Below are 20,748 nucleotides of genomic sequence, written 5' to 3' on the forward strand. Positions count from 1 at the left end.
CATAAGGTATCTTAAGCTTTGCAAGGTTCCTGCCATATTCAGCTGATCTGTTTCCCATATTACGTTCAAGAAGAATCTTGTCAGTGGTGCAGCAAAACGCCAAATTACATAAATACTCTGGGCCGTATTTCCCTAACGGCAGACACGGCGGTTTCCAGGGCCTCGTCCAAGGAAGGGGCCTCACTGTGGGCCCCGAATATGTATTTTTTAAATAAATTTATAGCAGGAGATGTTGATAAAATCTGCGCGACAGCAAACAATCTTCCCTATTTTACCAATTATGTAGGAGACGTCACTATTCATCCGCTATCACAGGAGTATGTCCATGATTTTATCGTGACCCTGCAAACTAGGAAGATCATCACGATTTCGTCATGATCAAAGGAGATGCAGATGATGTCTCTGCCCTTGCGCAAGATATTAACCATTTCTCCTCGGTCATAGAAGTGGTTTAGGATTTCGCCGCGATAGGAGGAGTTGAAAATGATGTTTCCCCACTCGCAAAAGATGTTATCATCTCCATAGGAGATATTCATGATTTCGATGTGATTGCAGAAGACGAAGAGATGTCTCCAGGATCGCGCAATATGTTCACTGTGTTTAAGAAGACATTAGACATTGATTATTTTACTTCGATCGCAGAAGACGAAGATGGTGTATGCACGGTTTCGGGAGTATTGCACGAAGTCTAAATATCACAACGTTGTGTAAAATATCCGTGATCGCGCATGATGTTCACTATTTTGCCGTGAACGTAGAGATCTTCACGATTCCTCCGTGACCACGGCGGATGTCCAAGATTTTACTGTGACCGCAGAAGACGCTTGCAATTTGGTTGTGATTACAGATTCTTCCTAAACTTATTCCAAATTTTTCCAAAACTACCTACGGTACCTAATTTTTATCCGATGCCTCTAGGTCCAAACTTTTTATTCAACCCAAAAGAAATTAAAATGTCTGGCCCCAACCTAAGCCCCTAATATTATTATTTACAAATTAATAGACTCTTTATTAGCTAGACTCCTATGTCTTATTACCGATAGGATTGTTGGAAAAAAAAGAAAATTCATCGAGTTGAATAATTACCACGTGTATTTTTAAACTCTTCAGTTCCAATCTTCAAAGAGTCAGAATATAGAGGGGCTTTATAAATTCCAAATACGGCCCTGTAAATACTATATCCTGTTGGAAAATATTGATAGAACATTTAATAAGGACAGTTTTGGAATCAAACCCTCCTCTATGGATTGGCGATAGCTGTTGGCAGTTGAGTCCAAACAAATCTAAACATGGAACATGGTGGAAGCTTCAATTATATTTTACTATGTTTTTAATACCAACAAGGCTAATCAAACCATAACTGTGGGACCACCAAAAAGTTTAGAATCATTAAACACAGGTAATTTAAAATAAGTGGCGGTCTAGTTAGGATTCATTTTAACATTTCTTTGAAACTGTTTTAGATCTTTCCGACTGAAGTGGGTATCAACTTTGGGGAGAAGATCGTCATAGAATGAATTACAACTTTAAGCCGGACTTGAACTCACAAATTTTGCTCACTTGGACTTCGCTATTTGCAGGTTTTTGAGTTGCTGCCATACCAAAGGTAGGAACTTTCCTTTTGTGTGCATTATGTGTTCTGCCATCATTCATCGGATTGAGTCTTCGCTTCACTGAAGAAATCCCCGTCGTTTAGTTTTAGGTTATTACAAAGAGGTTAGGGATGGTTAGAGTTATCACAGATAACTAAATTCATTTTATTTATAATTTTTATTAGATCAGGGATTTTCAGGTTTTTTTATTATACAGTGTTAGGTGAAATTTTACTTAATCTTCTCATGAATTGTATAGCCCTATGCTTTTAGAACAGACTAGGGATTTTCAGGTTTATTTTTTAGATAGTGTTAGGTGAAATTTTACTACATTTTTTCATGAATAGGGTAGCCACAGGCTTTTAGAACAGATTGGATTTTTTTAGGTTTTTTAAAGTATATAGTGTTAGGTCAAGTTTTACTATATCACCTCATGAATAGAATAGCCATAAGTCCTAAGACAGAATAGGGATTTTCAGGTTCTTTTTATCAGGTAGAGAGTTAGGAAGATAATTAAGATATTATTACAGTAGCCTACAAAGGCTTTATAGCTATGATAGGTTAGTGCCAGGCCATCCTCTACGAGACATCTTCGAGAGCAGATCTTCAAATTCAAGACGCTTAATTATTTGTTTGTTTTGTATGTGTGTGTACTTATATTTATTCCATGTCCATTTTTAAATAATCTGATATTGTTGCACGAACATAGTGATGAACATCACTTTACGCGATTTCAGATATAAGTTATGAAGATGGATGTTTGTGTTGATTGTTAATATTAGTTAAAAAAAACCAGAAGAAGAAGAAGAAGAGGAAGAAAATCACACATAAAAAGTTACTGGTAAGTTGTGTAGTTATTCAAAAGATCAAATTTTATTGATTCCTAAAATATGTAGCATACTGTACATATATTTTTATTATTAGATATTTTTTCCTTTAACTAGGTGTTATTGATACGCCTTCTTTAAGTTTATTTTGTATTAAGTTATTTATTAAGTAATTTTTCAGTAGCCTGGTAAAAGTTTAATGTCCAGTTTCAAATCATCTGATATTGTTGCACGGACATAGTGATGAACGTTGATTTGACGCGATTTCAGATATGAGTCATAAAGTTGGATAGTTTGAGTTGATTGTTAATATTAGTTAAAAGAACCAGAAAAAGAAGAAGAAGGTTAAGGAAATCACAAATTTAAAAACGTGGTAAGTTGTGTAGTTTTTCGTAAATTACAATTTTATTGATTCCTCAAATGTTGCATACTGTACATATATTTTTATTATTAGATATTTTTTCCTTTAAATAGGTGTTATTAATACGCCTTCTTTAAGTTAAAGAATAATTTAAAGATATACATATATTTTGTATTAAGTTATTTATTAAGTCATTTTTCAGTAGCCTGGTAAAAGTTTAATGTCCAGTTTTAAATCATCTGATATTGTTGCACGGACATAGTGATGAACGTTGATTTGACGCGATTTCAGATATGAGTCATAAAGTTGGATGGTTTGAGTTGATTGTTAATATTAGTTAAAAGAACCAGAAGAAGAAGAAGATTAAGGAAATCACAAATAAAAAAATAGTGGTAAGTTGCGTAGTTTTTCATAAATTCCAATTTTATTGATACCTCAAATGTTGCATACTGTACATATATTTTTATTATTAGATATTGTTTTCCTTTAACTAGGTGTTATTAATACACCTTCTTTAAGTTAGGGAATAATTGTAAGATGTACGTATATTTTGTATTAAGTTATTTATTAAGTCATTTTTCAGTAGCCTGGTAAAAGCTTAAGAAGTTTAACCATGAAAAGCCATTATATAACTCTTATCTACTTAGGCAAAGCCAGTAAGTAGGGAATTATTTACACCTTAAGCGGATGGGGACATCAATTGACCAAAAAATAGATTCCTATGGGATGTTTTGCACGATTAAACTTCTAAGATTCTTACCAGGGGTGGCATGGAGGGATAAATGGGCTTCGGCCCTCAAATTATTTCAAAACTATCGTGCGTTATATCTAATAAAATTCAAAATTTTTTTTGTTTTGAAAACAGTTTTTGATTAGTAATTTACACCTTAAGCTTGTGTTACGGCCCTACCACAGTACGGTAATATTATGTGGTAGAAACAGGAGGCCCTCCTCCTGAACATGGCCGAGGGAGCGCTTGAGGGTAGAGAGAAGAGGTAGATGAAAATAATTGTGTCTGGACCTCCTCTCCCTACCACGGGTGTCCTTTATCCAAAGTATCCCTTAAACCTTATTCCAACCCACTGACATGATTTCCTTACTTTTCTTCTCTTCATCCTGCTAGCTTCCATAAAGGCATCGCCAGAGCTGTATTCGACTACCTAAGTAAGTATCTTATCTACTCTACCAAATAGAAACAATAATACAACCTTAGTATAAGTAGATGGCAGAGATCTCAACTCATAGAATATTTAAAGTATCAAAGCCAGTTTACTACAGGTTAAATGGAAAAAAATTGATGTCAGCGAATAAGATTTCAGGTCAAGCTATACCATATTTCAAAAAATGTATCTCAAAAACTGCCACCTATTAAACTGTCCCTTTAGGATTTGGAATTTTTCCCTCAAGAGCTTGGAATTTTTGAAGTGACAAATGTTGATTTTAACCAATTCCACTAAAGCTGCATCACACAACACAGGTAAATAGAAGTAAGTTTTGGTCCAGATAGGATTACTTTTAATAGTTCGTTGATCCTGTTTCAGATCTCTCCGATTGTAGCGTGAACTTTCCTGAGAAAATCTCACAGCAAGTAATTCAACTACTTCCAAGTATGAACTACCCGCTTTCTAGAAGATGTTAATATCAGCTGTCTTTTTTATCATTTGCAGGTAATTTTTTACATATCTTATAACTAAATGTTTAAATTGATAAGAATACGATACTCAATGGATTTATGTTACGACTTACATGCTACGTAACTACACAGCGCTCCCAGTGGTGTGTGCCATATCCTATGGTAACTGCAACTCGGCTGACAGTTTATATTTAATTATTTTAGTCTATGAAGATACACAATGGATTTACAGATCAGCGTTAAAAAAACAGTAAACATGCAATAGTATGTAAATAAACCGATGTATAATTTGGAAAAATAAACTAACTAATAAAATAGATCTCATAATAGATTTAAATGAACTAACAAAGTACTGGCGTTTGTCCAGAATAATCAGTAAATTCTATATATATCGAAGTTAAATTAAATTCTACACATTGTTGAATTTACAAGAAACTTATATATTTAATCATAATAATTGTGTTAATCCTTTAATCCTTTTAACCCCTTGATGTGCCTTGTTGCAGGAATATTACCATGGTGTGCTGCTGTCTGCCAATCGTACCAAAAGCGTAGCATGGGATTTAACTCAGCTGTAAATTCTGCCCCACGTCAGGCTCCTTGAACAGTTTCGTACCTTAAGGTAATTATCTTACAAATGATTTACTATTTAAATCAAAGAAATTAATAGTTGTTAAAGACATAGTCACTTTAAAAGGTCTCTTAATTTTTTTAAGGTTCTTGCTATATTGAGCTGATCTGTTTCCCATATGAGATTCAAGAAGAATCTTGTCAGTGGTAAAGCAAAATTTCAAACTACATATAAATACTCAGGGCAGTAATTCCCTAACAGCGGACACGGGAGTTGCGGGGACCTTGGCCTAGGAGGGGGCCCATCTATTTTTTTTTTTTTTTTATAAATTAATTTCACTGATTTAATCCGTTTGTTATGCGATTGAGAGAGACGTTGATAATCGATAATGTCCAAATGGTCGCGAGAAAAAGATAAGAATTTTGCCTCATTTGCTGAAGACGATGATGATCTGCATATGACCATGGGAGATGATTACCATTTAGCCGCAATCGCAGGAGGCAATTAATATGTCCACGCGTGTCCATACGACCGTAGGCGACGATATAATGATTTCTACACGGCGACGACGGGTGATCAGAACTTGACCTCCCCGGCTATCGTGCAAGACGATAGTAATGTCCACACAACTGTGGGAAAAGATTTGAATTTTGCCTCATACTCGGTAGACAATGATAATCTCCCCAAGATGCCGGGATTTTTTCATATATTGCCATGATAATGGAAGACGATAATAATGTCTACACGGCCGTGGAAAATAGTGAGAATTTTGCCTACACGACTGCGAGGATTATCAGAAGATTACCACAATCGCATGCAAATACAATCACTATTTTTTTTATTTACAATTTTTTGCCGCCCCCAAAAAAAGCCAATTGCCTCGCACCTAATATCGGCCCTGCACATTCCAATTACTAAACCAATGGATCTTATGAGCGCTTGCCCACTGTACTACAGTCTAACAACCACATCATTCTGTTGTGGTGCATTTGTCCACTGAAACTGTGATCCGCAACTCTTGTGCTTGCAAGGGCGTTCATGATTAAATGATGTGAATGATTAAATGTGGAAACTTGTTTGCTCTGCTCTGAGAGAGGATTTTGAACAATTGGAGGGTAAAGGAAAAAAACATTTATTAGTTATTATTTGTTATTATTAGGTTTTTTAATCAATTAATAAATTGATTAATTGGGTGAATCCAGTACTTCCGCTCAATCCTACGCTGCCTAATTCTGCACCACATTGCAACAACACGTAACAGATTCATTGTTTTACTATTTTTGATACAGAACCACTGTTAATATATTGCACAACACGCACTCACTCGTCCACAGTTACCGAGCAACTGATCATTTAGCCGATAAAAATACAGTAAAAAACAGTAAACATGCAATTGTACGTAAATAACCGATGTATAAATTGGAAAAATAAACTAACAATTAAATAAGATCAAATGATAGATATTCTAGACTTGGTTGATTTCACAAGAAACGTATATAATTAATTGTAATTGTCTTAATCCTTTTAAAACTTTAAACCACTTAATGATCCTTGTTGCAGGAATATCACAGTGGTGTGCTGGTGTCTGCCAATCAAAAACGTAGCATGAGATTTAACGCAGCTGGATCCTGCCCCACGTCAGGCTCCTCAAACACTTTTGTCCATTGAGGTAACTATCATACACTTGATTTACTATCTGAAACAAAGAAATAAATAGTTGTTAAATACACAGACACTTTAAAAGGTGTCTTAAGCTTTCTTTAGTTCTTACCATATTGAGCTGACCTCTTTCCAGTATGAGGTTCAAGAACAATCTTCTTGTTACAAGTAGAATTGAAAATATATTTCTAATAGTGCATTTAGAGTGGAGTCAATATTTTAGGGGTCCCAGTTACCAATCTTTTGTGTTTAAAAAAAATACACAAATACCAGCTGCTTTGAAACAAAACAGCTGTTAGATTTGCGGTGCCACTTCAATGGCTGTGACCTAGAGTTAAAGGGGGCATGAATGTAAAAGAATATTACAATAAAAGGTTTAAATTACCTGTATCCGTCACGTTTGTAGTTAATTGACTACAGCCGTTTTGTGTTGTAAAAACATAACTTCACTTCAAACGTACATTGATTTATTCCATGGTCGTTATAAGGTTTAAAGTTCACAGAAATAACACATACACGTACACAAAACATTAAACATAAATTGGCCAATACAAAAAGTACGAAAACGCCTATGACCTACCTTCTACCGGCACCGTACGTGTCCGATGTCTATTACGCGTTTTTCGTATTTTTTGTTTTGACCAATTTATGTTTAATGTTTTGTGTATGTGTATGTGTTATTTTTGTGAACTTTAAACCTTATGACGACCATTCCATGGAATAAATCAATGTACATTTGACCTGAAGACGTGTTACGAAACTTCTGTAGTCAATTAACTACAAACCAGGATCACTTGACGGATACAGGTCATTTAAACCTTTTATCGTAATAATCTTTTATCCAGAGGCTATATACCTGATAAACGCTTCCTTCAGTTAGTTTTTTCAATAAAACAAAAAAATGAGCCAGAAATTTACAGTTTTTCAAGTATCATTGGAGTAGCACAGGGTTTTCAGGGTTGCAAACTTGGGTATAAACTACTCTTAGGGGACCTAACAACATATACAAAATTCGGAGATACATGCACGTTTGCGATGTTTGCCTTTTTTCGTGTATATATTGACTGGCCTAATAGGCTACCATAAAAATGAAAAGAATGTTCATTGAAAGAAACTATATACAATTAATTAGGTCCCAGGTCCTAATATCAGAGTAGTATGTATTATATAGTACGAGAGCACGCCCCGTGGTCGATAAATCGACCAAAAGTATATTTTGTGCAAACTTCTCTATTTTCACCCCACACTGTTAAATAAAACATGTGATTGGAATGTCTTCCATTTGTTTTGATTTTCTGTTTATATTTTGTTGTTATTTCGTCATCACCATAGCAACCCATAAAACCCATGTTAATTTTTTAAAATTTCAAATTCATTTTTTGTGCTTATTTTTGTGCCTATTTTAGTTTATAAAGGGATTCTGCACACCTACAGGAAAATAGCTTTCTAACGGTATGCGTAGATTTTCCGTACGATACACACGAGCTGAGAAAAAAGGTTTTAAAGAAACATGCTTGCCTATTAATATATAGATAGATAGTGTATTATTTAGTATGTATTATGAGTGACTTATCAGTATTCAAAGTATCAGCATAGATTAACCAACACAAGTAGACTTCTCATCCCATTGTAAATTTTGAAGCACGTTTTTCGTGTCTAGTTCATGTACGTGACACATGGGCGCTAGTGTCGACGAAACTTTGTTTCTATTATTTTAGGGTTAATTTCTTGATTTGTGCTTTACTGTTTGGTTTTATAACTAGGGGACAAGTTATTGTTTATGATTAGATCGTATTATTTGGCTAAACGAGGTTTTAAATGACTGTAATAACGGGAAACAAATTGTAAACAAAACACCACCTCTACATAAACCGTACAGAACTAACAATAAAATTGTCTTCAGCTGTTCCATAAGGATGAGAAATCTACTAAGGGAGTATGTTTTATCTATGGTATCAGGTAGTATGTCCCTGATACTATTGATGATGTTTTTCTTCTGTTAAGATGGAGGGAGAGTACTAGTTGCCGACTTGGACCTGCTCAGTGTCGCCGTCACAGGAACAGTATAGCCACAAGCTGTGCAGACCGACTCGCCACTCTGAACGATTTTGTAAAGCAAAGTATTGGAATATGCTCTTTTTATTTCTAATCTTTTTTTGTATTAAACTCCGTTTACAAAATTTTGGTGGTTATGGGAGTTCTTTAAATTTAATTACCTATTAAAAATTCATTAGACTTGACTTGATGAAAAAGTATATTGTTAACTGATATAAAATTACAATGAAAGAACATTAAAAGTATAAAAGTGTATTTATTATTTATTTATTTATTCATGCAACAAAAGATTATAAACAAAATACATTTCATAGAAAGCTTCAAACGCCCCAGTAAGCTTGTTTGCAGCAATAGATAGAGTCCAGTTCAAAGTCATTCACAAAATGCCAGTCAGTTTCATATCTTGTACAAGCCATTCTTCCAATCTGTTAAATACATTGAAAAGTACATAGAAAAGTAAACAAGCAAACAGATTTTAATTCTAACATCTGCTTATTATTACAACATCCCTCCCTTTCAGTTTCACTCATATCTTTTTACAGGTTTCACTAGTCTTTCAAACTTTGTTCCAATTTCTTCATTAGGATGACTAGATCGTGAAGCAGGATGATTATTGTTATTATTATTACAACAGAAACAAATAGCTGGACAGATGTCAATTAATAAGCTCAACCGCTTAATCAGCTGTAACATACATTAAGAGAAAAGTGGTAGGGAAGCCCAGAAAAACTTCCCCTTAAACCGCCTGCATTTTGTAAACGGACTATTCTGATGTGATTATTGTTTTTATTGAATTATTGTTTTGTACTGTGTTGTCCATTTATGTAAGGGTATAAAAAATATACTATACTCTAACATCGTTTGCACAGAGTGTTCCGTTTTTTTGTTTGTAACAATATTTTGGTGCTAGACTTAGTTAAATAGAATCGGAAAAATTCCCAGATGTATGGCTGGAATGGAGGAGCTACGAAAAGGTTAATACAGCGCTGTGCCTCACTAACTCCCAATACCCTTTCCTAACCCACCCGAAATAACAAGACTGGATCGTAGTCTCCTCTATTCCCAGTTAGAGCTCTGAGAGGTAAAATATAAACAATAAGTAAAATGTTTAGGGAAATAACTGGCATAAGCCTAGATTGGCCTTGTTTAGAGAATAGCCGGCTCTCTAACCCTGGCTACTGAACCGGAGCACTCCATTATGTTTTTATTATTTTTATTTTTATTTTGTGTAAGTTGTTACACGAGTAGTTTTGGGTTACCCATGTCTTTTATGTAAAATAATCATTTTTATGGTCTCATGTAGCACATACTTACAATGTATAATACAGTACTCTAGTTTTTTGTGTTATAGTGTATGTATGACTGTTTTTAAGATAATCAAGTTGATAAAAAAGGGACTTAGTAGACTAGCCATGCACAGGAGTCCGGTGAAAGCTCCTGCGGTGTGTGTGTTCTTCACAGAGGAAACAGATAGCTTTCAAAATATAAACTGATGCGCTCGAACTCACCCATTAAGTATATTTTTTCCGACTGTTGCTAAATTTCCGTTTTCCAATATAGGGGATAAGCTATTACCGTAATATCCGGACCTGGGACAGGTTGACTTATTCGTTTTCATGTTCCCAGGGAACAAAAACGACATCCGTTGAAATGTATTCATTCCATTAGGATGATAACCGATAACTTAAGTAACTGTAACCCGATTTTGATCATATTTGATGTAAACATTTAGTAAACCTTACGTTTATTCAAATGAGTTTGCGAATCAGCATGCTTAGGCTATGAGGACGGAGTTCTAGGGAGCCGCGGTAAAAATTGGTTTTTCTTTTTCATTCCTAGAACATAAAATGTTTGAATTGTTTTTCAAACATTTTTGTAAAGCTTAAAAACCCAAATTATGATTTAGTAGATTAAAGTGTACTTTATATGGTTCCAGAGAAAAACGGTAAATCTGAAATTTCCATGTTATTTTAAAAATAATAAATTATCTTAAGTAATTTTCTTTAATGGCAAATTGATTTATTTCATACTCGACTTTTAGTGTTTCAATAAAAACACACTTAACTGTCCTGTAGCAGCAAACCTAAGCACTCACTAAACATTTGAAAAAGGAAATACATTTTACAAGGTAAATGACATATTTCAAATATTTTTTGCCATCCCAGATTCAAAAACTTGAATTATACGTATTACATTTACCGTTGTTGTAGTTGCCCGAGTTCTTCTAGGTAAGAGATTTTTATCACCCCATGAATTTCTCCACCTTGTGTTTCATCTTCAGGTGTCTTCTTGAATTCATCTTCATATTACTACACTAATTAATATTTACAATAATATTTACACACATGGTCACTAGTATTGCGGTTGGGTCAATCGGACAGCGACGATGTAGACTTGGCGGAATCATCGCGGATGGTCTTTCTTCCTCAGTTTCATTTCTAGACTTAGGGATGTCGGCATTTGGGCCGATCGACGGTTGAGGGTAGTTTGACTCTCCTGGTTTATGGTCGGTGCTTTGATCTCTGTTGTTGCTGATGGTTTGGTGCTGTGTTTCCAGTTTTGTCCGTTTCAATGACGCTGTCGTATATTAATTTGAAAATTGTAGGACTGGTGTAGTCTTCTTTTTTGTTTCGGAGGGTGTTCGATCCATTTATATTTTGTAGCTTTCTTGTACTTTTGCTATGGGATTTTGAGTCGGTTTTGTTCTGAATTGTGAGGGAATCGGGAATCGTAGAGTTGTTATGATGACTTGTGTCATGCTCTTTAAATCGTTGATAAACTGTTCTGTTGGTGTAACCTATGGTATTGGTTGTTAGATGGTGGTTATAGGAAATATTTTTGTGACTCTCCCATCTTTAATTAGCCTGTCTTTTATAAGGAATTTTGTAATTTGGAATCGAGTTTGGTTTTTACTTTATAGGTAGGTGTGTGTCCAACTCTTTGGAATTTTTAGGTTGATTTGTCTATATAGTTGGTGGATACGTACGTATCTTTTGGTTGGGTAGTACGTCTGGTTGTTTCCTTTTTTATTTGGCTGGTTATCGTGTCAAACCTCGAATGGTCTAATGCTGACAATCCCAGTCTAAGAATTGAAACGGAGGAAGAAAGACCTACTGCCATGACTACGCCACTTATTCATCGACGTGTTCCCTACCGCTATTATACTAGTGACCTTTTATGTATCAATATTTTTGTAAATATAGACAATAGGTTAGTAATAAGGAGATAAATTCAAGAAGACCCCTGAAGACTCCGCACAAGGTGGAGAAATCCATAGGGCGACACAAATATCTTACCTGCAAGAGGTCAGGCAACAACAACAAAGGTAAATGGGACAATTTTTTGTCAAACTACAATCAGGCAAATAAAAATGTTCCTAGTCTGCAGGTTTGCTGCGGCGGGGGATATTTATTCCTCACAATTTCTTAGCGATTTACTGGTAAGTCTACTGGTCCTTGTGTAATTCAATTCCTATCTAGATTTGGGGTATATATACGTTTTTCTGTTTTTGTTACCGGTAACTGTTTTTCTGTTCTGTGTACTGTAGTTATTTTTGTTATTCATTCACTATATTTAGGCGGTTTTTGGGGAAGAATCCCCTCCACTTGACCCTTACCTTTGAAATAATAGCTTAACAGCTGATTAAGTAACATACTGTAGATTAAATACAAAAAAGTGGTGGGGGAATTTCCCTTCAAACCCCTTAATTATTGTGAACGGAGTAGTAATGCAGAGTCAACAATCGTGTACACCATGTAGTTTTAAATACGTTTCTTTTCTCTTCCTATCGTTCTGTTAACATTTTATGCTACATGACGGTGCTAGGAAAAAGTAAAGTTTGTAAAGTCAGTAAATCTTAATGTGTTATTGTAGTCTAGTAGAATATAAATGTTAAGAAAATTGTTCTTGTTGGTTTATTTTTTGTGGTATTCAAAGGAAAGAGTAAGGGGTGTAAATCAAAATTTGAAAGGGGTCAGATATTTTGAAAGAGGGCAGAATTTTAATCTGCCAGGGGCATACATCATATACCAACCCCATCCAGAAATATTATTATTTAACTTCATATAAGTATCCCAAGTAATTTTTAAAACCTTTCAGTCTAAACTTGTATATAAAAAAACTTTTGCAAATATTATGACAGCCAGCCTACTACTGGACGGAATTACACAAGGGTTGTACCAAAAGAAAGGTTATCGGTCCTATGCAGATTTTATTTTTATTTTTAAAATATTCATGTTAATTGGGTCAAAAATGGAAGTTAAACTTTTCTGATGGAGATTTAACATGGGGCCAAATTTCTAAGCTCACAACAGCCACCCTGGCCATACTATTAGACCTATTTACACGTTTGTAATACAAAAATAAAGATTATCGGTCCTAAATGTGCAACCTTAGATTGTATTTTGAGAATATTTATGTCAATTGGGTTGAAAATGGAAATTCATTTTCTTTTCGAGATTTAACATGGGTCTAATTCTGTATATTAATAGATAAGCGTGTTTTTTTATCCTTTTTCTCAGCTCTTCTGCATTGCAGGGAAAATCTGTTAGAAAAATATTTGCCTGTAGATGTGCAGAATACCTTTATAAATTAAAATAGGCTAAAAAATAAGCACAAAAATGAATTTAAACTTTACAAAATATGTACATGGGCCTTTATAGGTTGTCATGTTGGTGGTTAAATAACAACAAAATATATAGGATACAGAAAATAAAAAATAAAAATGGAAGAAATTCCAATCACAGATTTTGTTTTCAGCGTGGGGTGAAAATACCGAAGTTTGCAACAATAGGTACTTTTGGTTGAGTTTCGACCACGAGGCGAGCTCTGGTTCTATCTGTCATAATTCTACACAATATATTTATTTATTTTTTTATTTTATTTATTTATTTACAATCCTAACAAGATGTCATGGCCAGGCTGGCTATACATATTATAAATTGTGCTAAGTCCACAGAATGCGATGACTTGAAACTACGGCAGCGTGAAACCCAAGCTGACCGCAATTAAAGAAATTGGTCTATTGTTAACAATTAAAGATATTTAAACCAACCTACGGGTCTGTATCGCGACTCTCTTACTTTTTCCTTACTCTTAAACTGTATTGTATTGGAAATATAATGTATAAATTTTATTTTTATTTAGTTTCACATTGTTTCAAACAGTTTTCATTAAACAAAATGTTTTTATTTTAGTTAATTTAATAAATTGTAAATCCACTTAGGCTAATGAGTTTTTTTTCTTAATCTTCCCACTCCCGTTGGTTTGGAAAAGCCAGCTACTACTCGTAGGTAGAAAAAAGTCATTTACCGTTCCTTTGGGGACAGCTTGATTTGCAAATATATATGAATCAATTTTTATTATTATTCATTCCAGTGATAAATTGATGATGTTGTTACAATTGTTAAATAAATTATTTAGACACCCCCAAAACTACTTCCAGAGTAGGTAATAAATTACCCTACATTTTCAGACAATACAGTGGCCAATCGAGTCGAGGGTTGAGTTTGAAGATCAAATTTAGGTATTCCCAAATAACTTAATAAGAATATGCAAAATGTATTCTTTCAAGATTCAAGATTTATTTCGGCCATTAAGTTGATTACAATAGGCTTTGTCTTACATAAAATATTAATCTAAAAATAATATTTCAGTCTTTCCTGAAAAAATTAAACTTACAAAATAATAAAATAATCCACTGCAAACCAAACAACAGCACTTCTGTCAAAATCTTCACACAGCAAACCATGCAAAATATAATTGTCAAACAAACATACCTTTCAGTAGACTTACATGACATGACTTAATAAGTATTTAAGTTTTGTGCAGCCTTCATGGCATCAAAAAATTCATCAAATTTGTAATATGGGTTCAACTCAAGCCAATTTTTCACAATGGATACAAATTTTGATCTCCTCTGGGAACGGACAATACCAGGGAGGGCATTGAAAAACCTAATACCTGTAACAGGAAAACAGTTTTGTGATTTACTTAATCTATTACTACTCATATGTACATTTGAACGATTTCTGGTCATGTAAGAGTGAACATCCTTATTATATACAAGATCAGCCTCCATATCTTTCATTGCTATCAAACATTGATATATGTACACATTGACCACAGTCATGATCCGAAGTTCGCTAAATACAGGTTTATGGTGCTCTATAAAATGAGTCTGACACATGACTCGAATCGCTCTTTTCTGAAGTAACAACACTTTCTTAGCATGTGGGGAGTGACCCCAGAGCCGCGTACCGTAGACAACGTGTGCCTGAAAGAAAGAGAAAAAAGCCAGCCTCAAGAAATGAAATGGCAATTCATGAGATAGGTTTCTTAAAAGGAAAATCACTCGATTGAGCTTAGCACAGAGGGCGTCAATGTGGTCACTCCACACAAGCTCAGAATCCAGGGTGAAACCCAGAAGCTTTACAGGATCACTGCTGGTAACATTTTTGTTAAGACTAAACATGATTTCCTGAGTCTTATCTTTGTTTAAGGCTAATCTATTTGCAGCAAACCATTCAGATGCTGCATTAACTAATGTGTTTACACAATTTCTAGCTGTGATAGGGTCAGTGTTCTTAGAGAACAGAGTTGTATCGTCTGCATACAGCAACACATCATTAGAGACATTGTGATAAAGGTCATTCATTGTAACTATAAATAAGAAAGGCCCAAGCACCGAGCCCTGTGGGACCCCATGCTGAACTGCCAGATCTTTTGAGTTCACACCTGCCCAAGACACTACTTGAGTCCTATTATTAAGATAGGACTCGATCATTCCAAGCGCACGGGGACCAACCCCATACTTAGGAAGCTTCTGTAGCAATAAGTCATGTGAAACACAATCGAAAGCCCGTGATAAATCACACAGGACAACGGAAGTTGAACATTTTTCCTCAAATGCCTCCAGGATGACCTGCAGAAGGGAGCCCACTGCCGAGACAGTAGATTTGCCCCTCCGAAAACCATGCTGGGCGGGGACCAGGAGCCCGTGCGCTTCAAAATGATCACAGAGCTGACTTAACATGACAGCTTCAAAAATCTTACCAAACACAGGTATCAAGGACACTGGCCTATAGCTAGATAAAACATTTTTGGGACCCTTTTTGTACACAGGTACAGTTCTGGCTGTCTTTAATACATTAGGGAAAATGCCCTGCAAAAGGCAGCAGTTAAACAAGTGGACCAGCAAAGGAGCAAGTATCTTAACAACCCTTTTGATTAGTGAAGTCGACATATCAAAGATGTCCTTACTGTCAGAGGACTTAAAATTATTTACAATATTTACAACATCGGATACATTTATGGTTTTCCATTCAAAACTAGCACTAACCAATGGAATTGAATCACTAAAATTGTAAACATCAGTATTACATGGTATACCGCCAATAATATCATCTACTGACTCAACAAAAAAGTGGTTGAAGTCATCGGCAGTAGCAAAATCAAGCTTGGCAGCTGCTCCCCCTTTGGGCCTACTCTTGCCAATCAGCTTCCATGCCGCCTTGCAGGGATTGGCAGAACTAGCGATGTGGGCTGCAGCGGCTGATTGCTTTGCTTCACGGAGACGGACACGATACTCTCTTCTTAATTCACGAAGGTATGGGAGAACACCCGGTTCACATTTTGAAATGTCATGAACCAGGAGTATATGGCTCTTAAAATCTGCAAGTTCGCTCGTGTACCAGTTTTTGATCCTATTGTTTGATCCCCGAGTATCACGACAAGCCGAATCTACAGTCTTTTGTTTAAGTGGAAAATGTAGATCAAATTCTTGCCACTTTATCAGAGAAAAGTTATGAAAGAACTTAATATGAGTTGGTGTCAGATGGCTGTTTTCTTGCTTTCCTTGTTGCTGGAATTCAGTTCAAATTTGTCTAATGAATGACGAAAAAATATTACTTTCTTAAACTAAATAAACCCAATCAAAACCAAATAGTTGGATTATTCGTGAATAGGCCTACTGTATAGTAGCTTATAAAGCTTGTTTCAATATAATTTGAGGAGCCAACTGTTTATTCTATTTGTAAGGTACCAAATTTTAAGGGGGGTAAAAACGTACTACGAATAAATGAACACCAGAACTTACCAGATTTTTAACCACGATAGCCTACTCCGAGGCCTATGTGTTGGCCATAGCTTGGGCTATGGGCCAAAGAACGTAGGCTTATTTTTATTCACAGTGAAGTACACAAACACATCCACAACTACATATTTATTCATAATAGCACTTCGTTTCACATAATAAAGTTAAACCGGCCGATTTTACAGATATTTAACGCCGCCGACGACATAACCCCAAACTGGTGTTTATTTGTTGACAGACGACAGACGAAACTAGACCTAGACCAGCTCAACAAGTGAATTCGATCAGCTGTTATCTAGTAGTACTAAAGTTCGCCGCTTGAGCGCGTAAGCCTCGAGCGGGCAGGAACGAAGGATTTTACTCAAAGACTCAAAAGTCAGGATTATTCGTTCGTACGCCGTCTTCGAAGTAACTTCGTCGTTACAATCGCCTGTTATCAACGCTTGCACGATCATCGATAATTTGTTTACCGAAGGTTAGCTATATTAGTTAATCACATTGCTACGATTTACGTTTAAATTTCCGTTTAACATTCGCACTCCCGTTACCAAATTCGATTTTCAATAACTAAATTTAATAACTTAAAATTCGCCGACTTGATTCTAGACCCGCCAGTTCCTGCCTGCCAGAGTGACTAGCGGTGATTATCGTTTGGTTTGATTTAAATCAATTGGTTTCCAAATCACGATTTCTACGAACGATTATTACGTACGTTTATTCTAATTAATTCACCGTTTTAATACCCCGAGACTTGTCGTCTGAGTTCTAAACCCCGTCTTTGGCGGGCGAGAGAACCTAGTCTTGGGAGTAGGCTGATTTGACAATCAGCTACGAACTATTAACATTAAATCATATCACGCCAAATTATCCGTTCAGTTATATTAATTAAGCCCCGACGACTCTATAGGAATTGTTTTACCTTACATTCGATATTAGATCGATTACCAACGTCTTTAACTAATTAGTTGCATTTTAATACGAGTATTTACATCACATTGGCTAAGATTGAATACTCATCGGTCCTACAGAGTCATTCCAAAGGTTAGGCAAAATTTACCAAAACACGTTAGCGAAGGTGAGGCTGATATAGCTCCAACTGAGCGTCTAGGATTTCCTGAACGTTTCCTGAGCTCTGAGCCTTCGATTAAATTTAAATAAATTGATCAGTCAAAGCCGTGACAACTTTCGTATCGACCCCTGGATTTTTCTCGGCTCCTTCTGAGCACTCCGGGGAAGAAATTTGAGTGTGGCCGGTTCTAGGGTAGGCCTAGCCTGACTTAGGTGAGTACTAGTTTATTCCCCCCCTAGAATTTTGCGTCACATATTCATCTTTCAGATGATAATTTTTTTATTTATAGAAATTAGGATAATTTGTTGCATCTATAAGCCTATAGGGTTGAAGTAAATCTGGGCTCAATCTATATTTGTGTAGCAGTATCACAAATTCTTAAAACTAATTCCATAAGAATATCTGGATCGCTAATCAACACCTTGTATATAGAAAAAGAACATAATTATTTACATACAAATGTGTAAACAATTAAAGCTGAAATACAGCCTTGAGTAAGTACAATTTTGGCTTTTGAAACAGTGGGAGGATGAACTGCCAGTGGCTCTTGAATCAAATGTAAATTAATTAAAATCAAGCAGTAAATTTGAAAACTACAGCGATTGAAATTTTAAACTTTCCCTTTACAGATATTAATTAATTACCGTATTTGTAACTTATAACCGATGTACATAATTATACACTTTTTTTACTATCCTCTCTGGAGTCTGGTAAAACAACTTGAGAGTTAACAGAAATCATAAATAACTTAAAAAAATAATCTTAAGTCAACATCATGGTGTATTTTCATCTGTGCAACTTAGTTACTGACTAAGACCAGCTGTTTATGGCGTAGGGGTTGGCGATCCCATCGCCCGGTGGCTTGTCCATCGCAACCAGCCTCCCTGTCTCCCTACTCTTCATCTGAGCAGGGGCTGTACTATTAATCCATGTTTCTTCAGTTTCCTAACACATGGATTAACTGTCTTCACCTATCCATCTCCTCTTCACCTACATTTCTGCTCCCTTTCCCCAAGTTATGTTACAGACCAACCTAAGATGTGGACCGTGCCGAGGGGTGGATGGCACCAGGAGGACTTTTGAGTGTCTGAAACGGTACCTGCAGGCTGCAGGTGCAGGTTATATTAGTTTGAACGTTTGAAGAAGCAAAACTACCAAAATACACACAAAGTAGAGGCAAGTTGTGTAATTTAAATGTTAATACAAATTTCATTTACTCCTCTAACTTAGGTGACACACATTTTTATTATTAGATATTGCTTTCTTATAATTAGGTGAGATTGAGAGGGATACTTTAAGTTAGGGGAAGTTTTAGGATAGACATATATTTTGTGTTAAGTTATTCTTAAGTCATTTTTCAGTAGCCTGGTAACGGTCTCAGAAGTTTAATCACGAAAGGCCACTATACTAAACATAAAGGGTTATATACAGAGGCAACCTTGTAAAGATAAAGAAAATAGAAACTCCTCCCCTCACACAAAAACTAACAGCATAATTTTAATTAGGGCAGAACTCCTAAACGAAATTCACTAACTTTTCCAGATTTCCTGATAATAACCCTGGTTAGACTTACTACTTACTTCCGCAGCTCTACAGGCCTTGGTGGCCTTTGGCTTATGCTACAATTCGCCTCCAATTGCCTCGATCTTGTAATTCGCCTCTTTCCAATTCCTCACTCACAACATCCTCAGGTCATCCCCCACTTCGTCAAGCCATCTTCTTCTCGGCCTACCCCTTGTCCTAGTCCCTTTTATGTTCTGGCTGGCACAATAGTTCTTTGGGCAGTTGGGCTGTCTTCGTTGAGGCATTCTCTCCACATGGCCTAACCTTCCTTCTTGCTTTGATGAAGTGCACAATATCCTCCCCTTGCATAATTTTATTTATTTCTACATTCTTCAATATCCTCCATCTATCCCCTTCCTTCACCGCCCCATGTATTCTTCTTATTATTTTCCTTTTGAACACTCTCAGTTTGTGTTCACTGCAGATAGGGACCAGGTTTCTGCACCGTACGTAACAACCGGCCAAATGAGAGTCTTGTACAGCTTCATCTTTGTGTTGCGGGTCAACAGCTTGGATTTAAGGATCCAAAGGTTAGTATAATATGCCCTGTTACCAGCCTTGATTCGGTTTGTGATTTCTTGCGCAACAGTGTTTTTGCTATTCAGCTCTGCCCCAACGTAAACAAACCCATCCACACCCTTAAAACAATAATTGCCAAGCCAAAGCAAAATCCTTCTGCTTCAGACATTTTCATGTAATCTAATGTAATGTATTTTCATGTGTCTTTTTCTCATTTATTTCTAAAACCCTGGTTATACCGGTGGAGATTGTTATTCGCCAAGTGTACCTTTTACTAGTGGTCTGCGAGTACTCCGTATTTTTGGGTCTTTTTGGACGAACAATTTGCACGAGAGATCCGTACAGGCAGAAAATTATTTTTAGGTGAAGCTTGGATCAAGTTGAACCAAGCGCAAATTTCCGTGACCACGGAAAGTGTTCATAAGATGCACGTTCGAAATTTATGATTTTACCCTGATCATGGGGGACGATGATGTCACGTAAATAATGTCCAAGATTTTTCCTTAACCTCGAAAGTTGTGAATGATTTTGCTAAGTCCGTGCATGAAATTTTCAATTTTGCCATGAGCGTAGAAGATGTTTAGAATTTTGCCATGATCACATACAATGATCTTGACAATATGTCCATTTTACTGTGACAGTGTAAGATGTTTACAGTTTTGCCGAGATCGCAGATTATGTTCATGATTTTGCCGTGAATAAAGAAGATGTTACAATTTTTCTGCGACCATGAAAAAAGTTGATACTTTTGCCGAGTTCCTGTATTTGCAGATGTTCTTGATTTTGCCATTACCGCGGAAGATGTTT

At 35.9% G+C, this 20,748-nt stretch overlaps 1 protein-coding gene and 1 long non-coding RNA gene across 4 annotated transcripts in view; one reads left to right on the top strand and one right to left on the bottom strand.

Moving 5' to 3' along the window:
- Positions 1-6,149: 6,149 nt before the first annotated feature.
- LOC128987224 (uncharacterized) lies at positions 6,150-17,045 on the bottom strand. The gene is made up of 3 exons (XR_008490212.1): positions 16,794-17,045; positions 14,476-14,659; positions 6,150-6,680 (listed from the first exon to the last, which is right to left on the bottom strand). It is a non-coding gene; the product is annotated as an uncharacterized LOC128987224 (long non-coding RNA).
- A 2,817-nt stretch (positions 17,046-19,862) lies between these two features.
- The window catches only part of LOC128985849 (nose resistant to fluoxetine protein 6-like), a 36,904-nt gene continuing 36,018 nt past the window's right edge, over positions 19,863-20,748 (top strand). For all 3 annotated transcript variants that reach the window (XM_054405784.1, XM_054405789.1, XM_054405786.1), the window contains exon 1: positions 19,863-19,952. The gene's annotated coding sequence lies outside the window, so the exon portion shown is untranslated. The remainder of the gene's footprint in view (positions 19,953-20,748) is intronic.

This window comes from Macrosteles quadrilineatus, unplaced genomic scaffold, assembly GCF_028750875.1.
Source record: "Macrosteles quadrilineatus isolate MER2022 unplaced genomic scaffold, UCM_ALF_1.0 Scaffold_2__2_contigs__length_208266976, whole genome shotgun sequence".
Taxonomy (NCBI): domain Eukaryota; kingdom Metazoa; phylum Arthropoda; class Insecta; order Hemiptera; family Cicadellidae; genus Macrosteles; species Macrosteles quadrilineatus.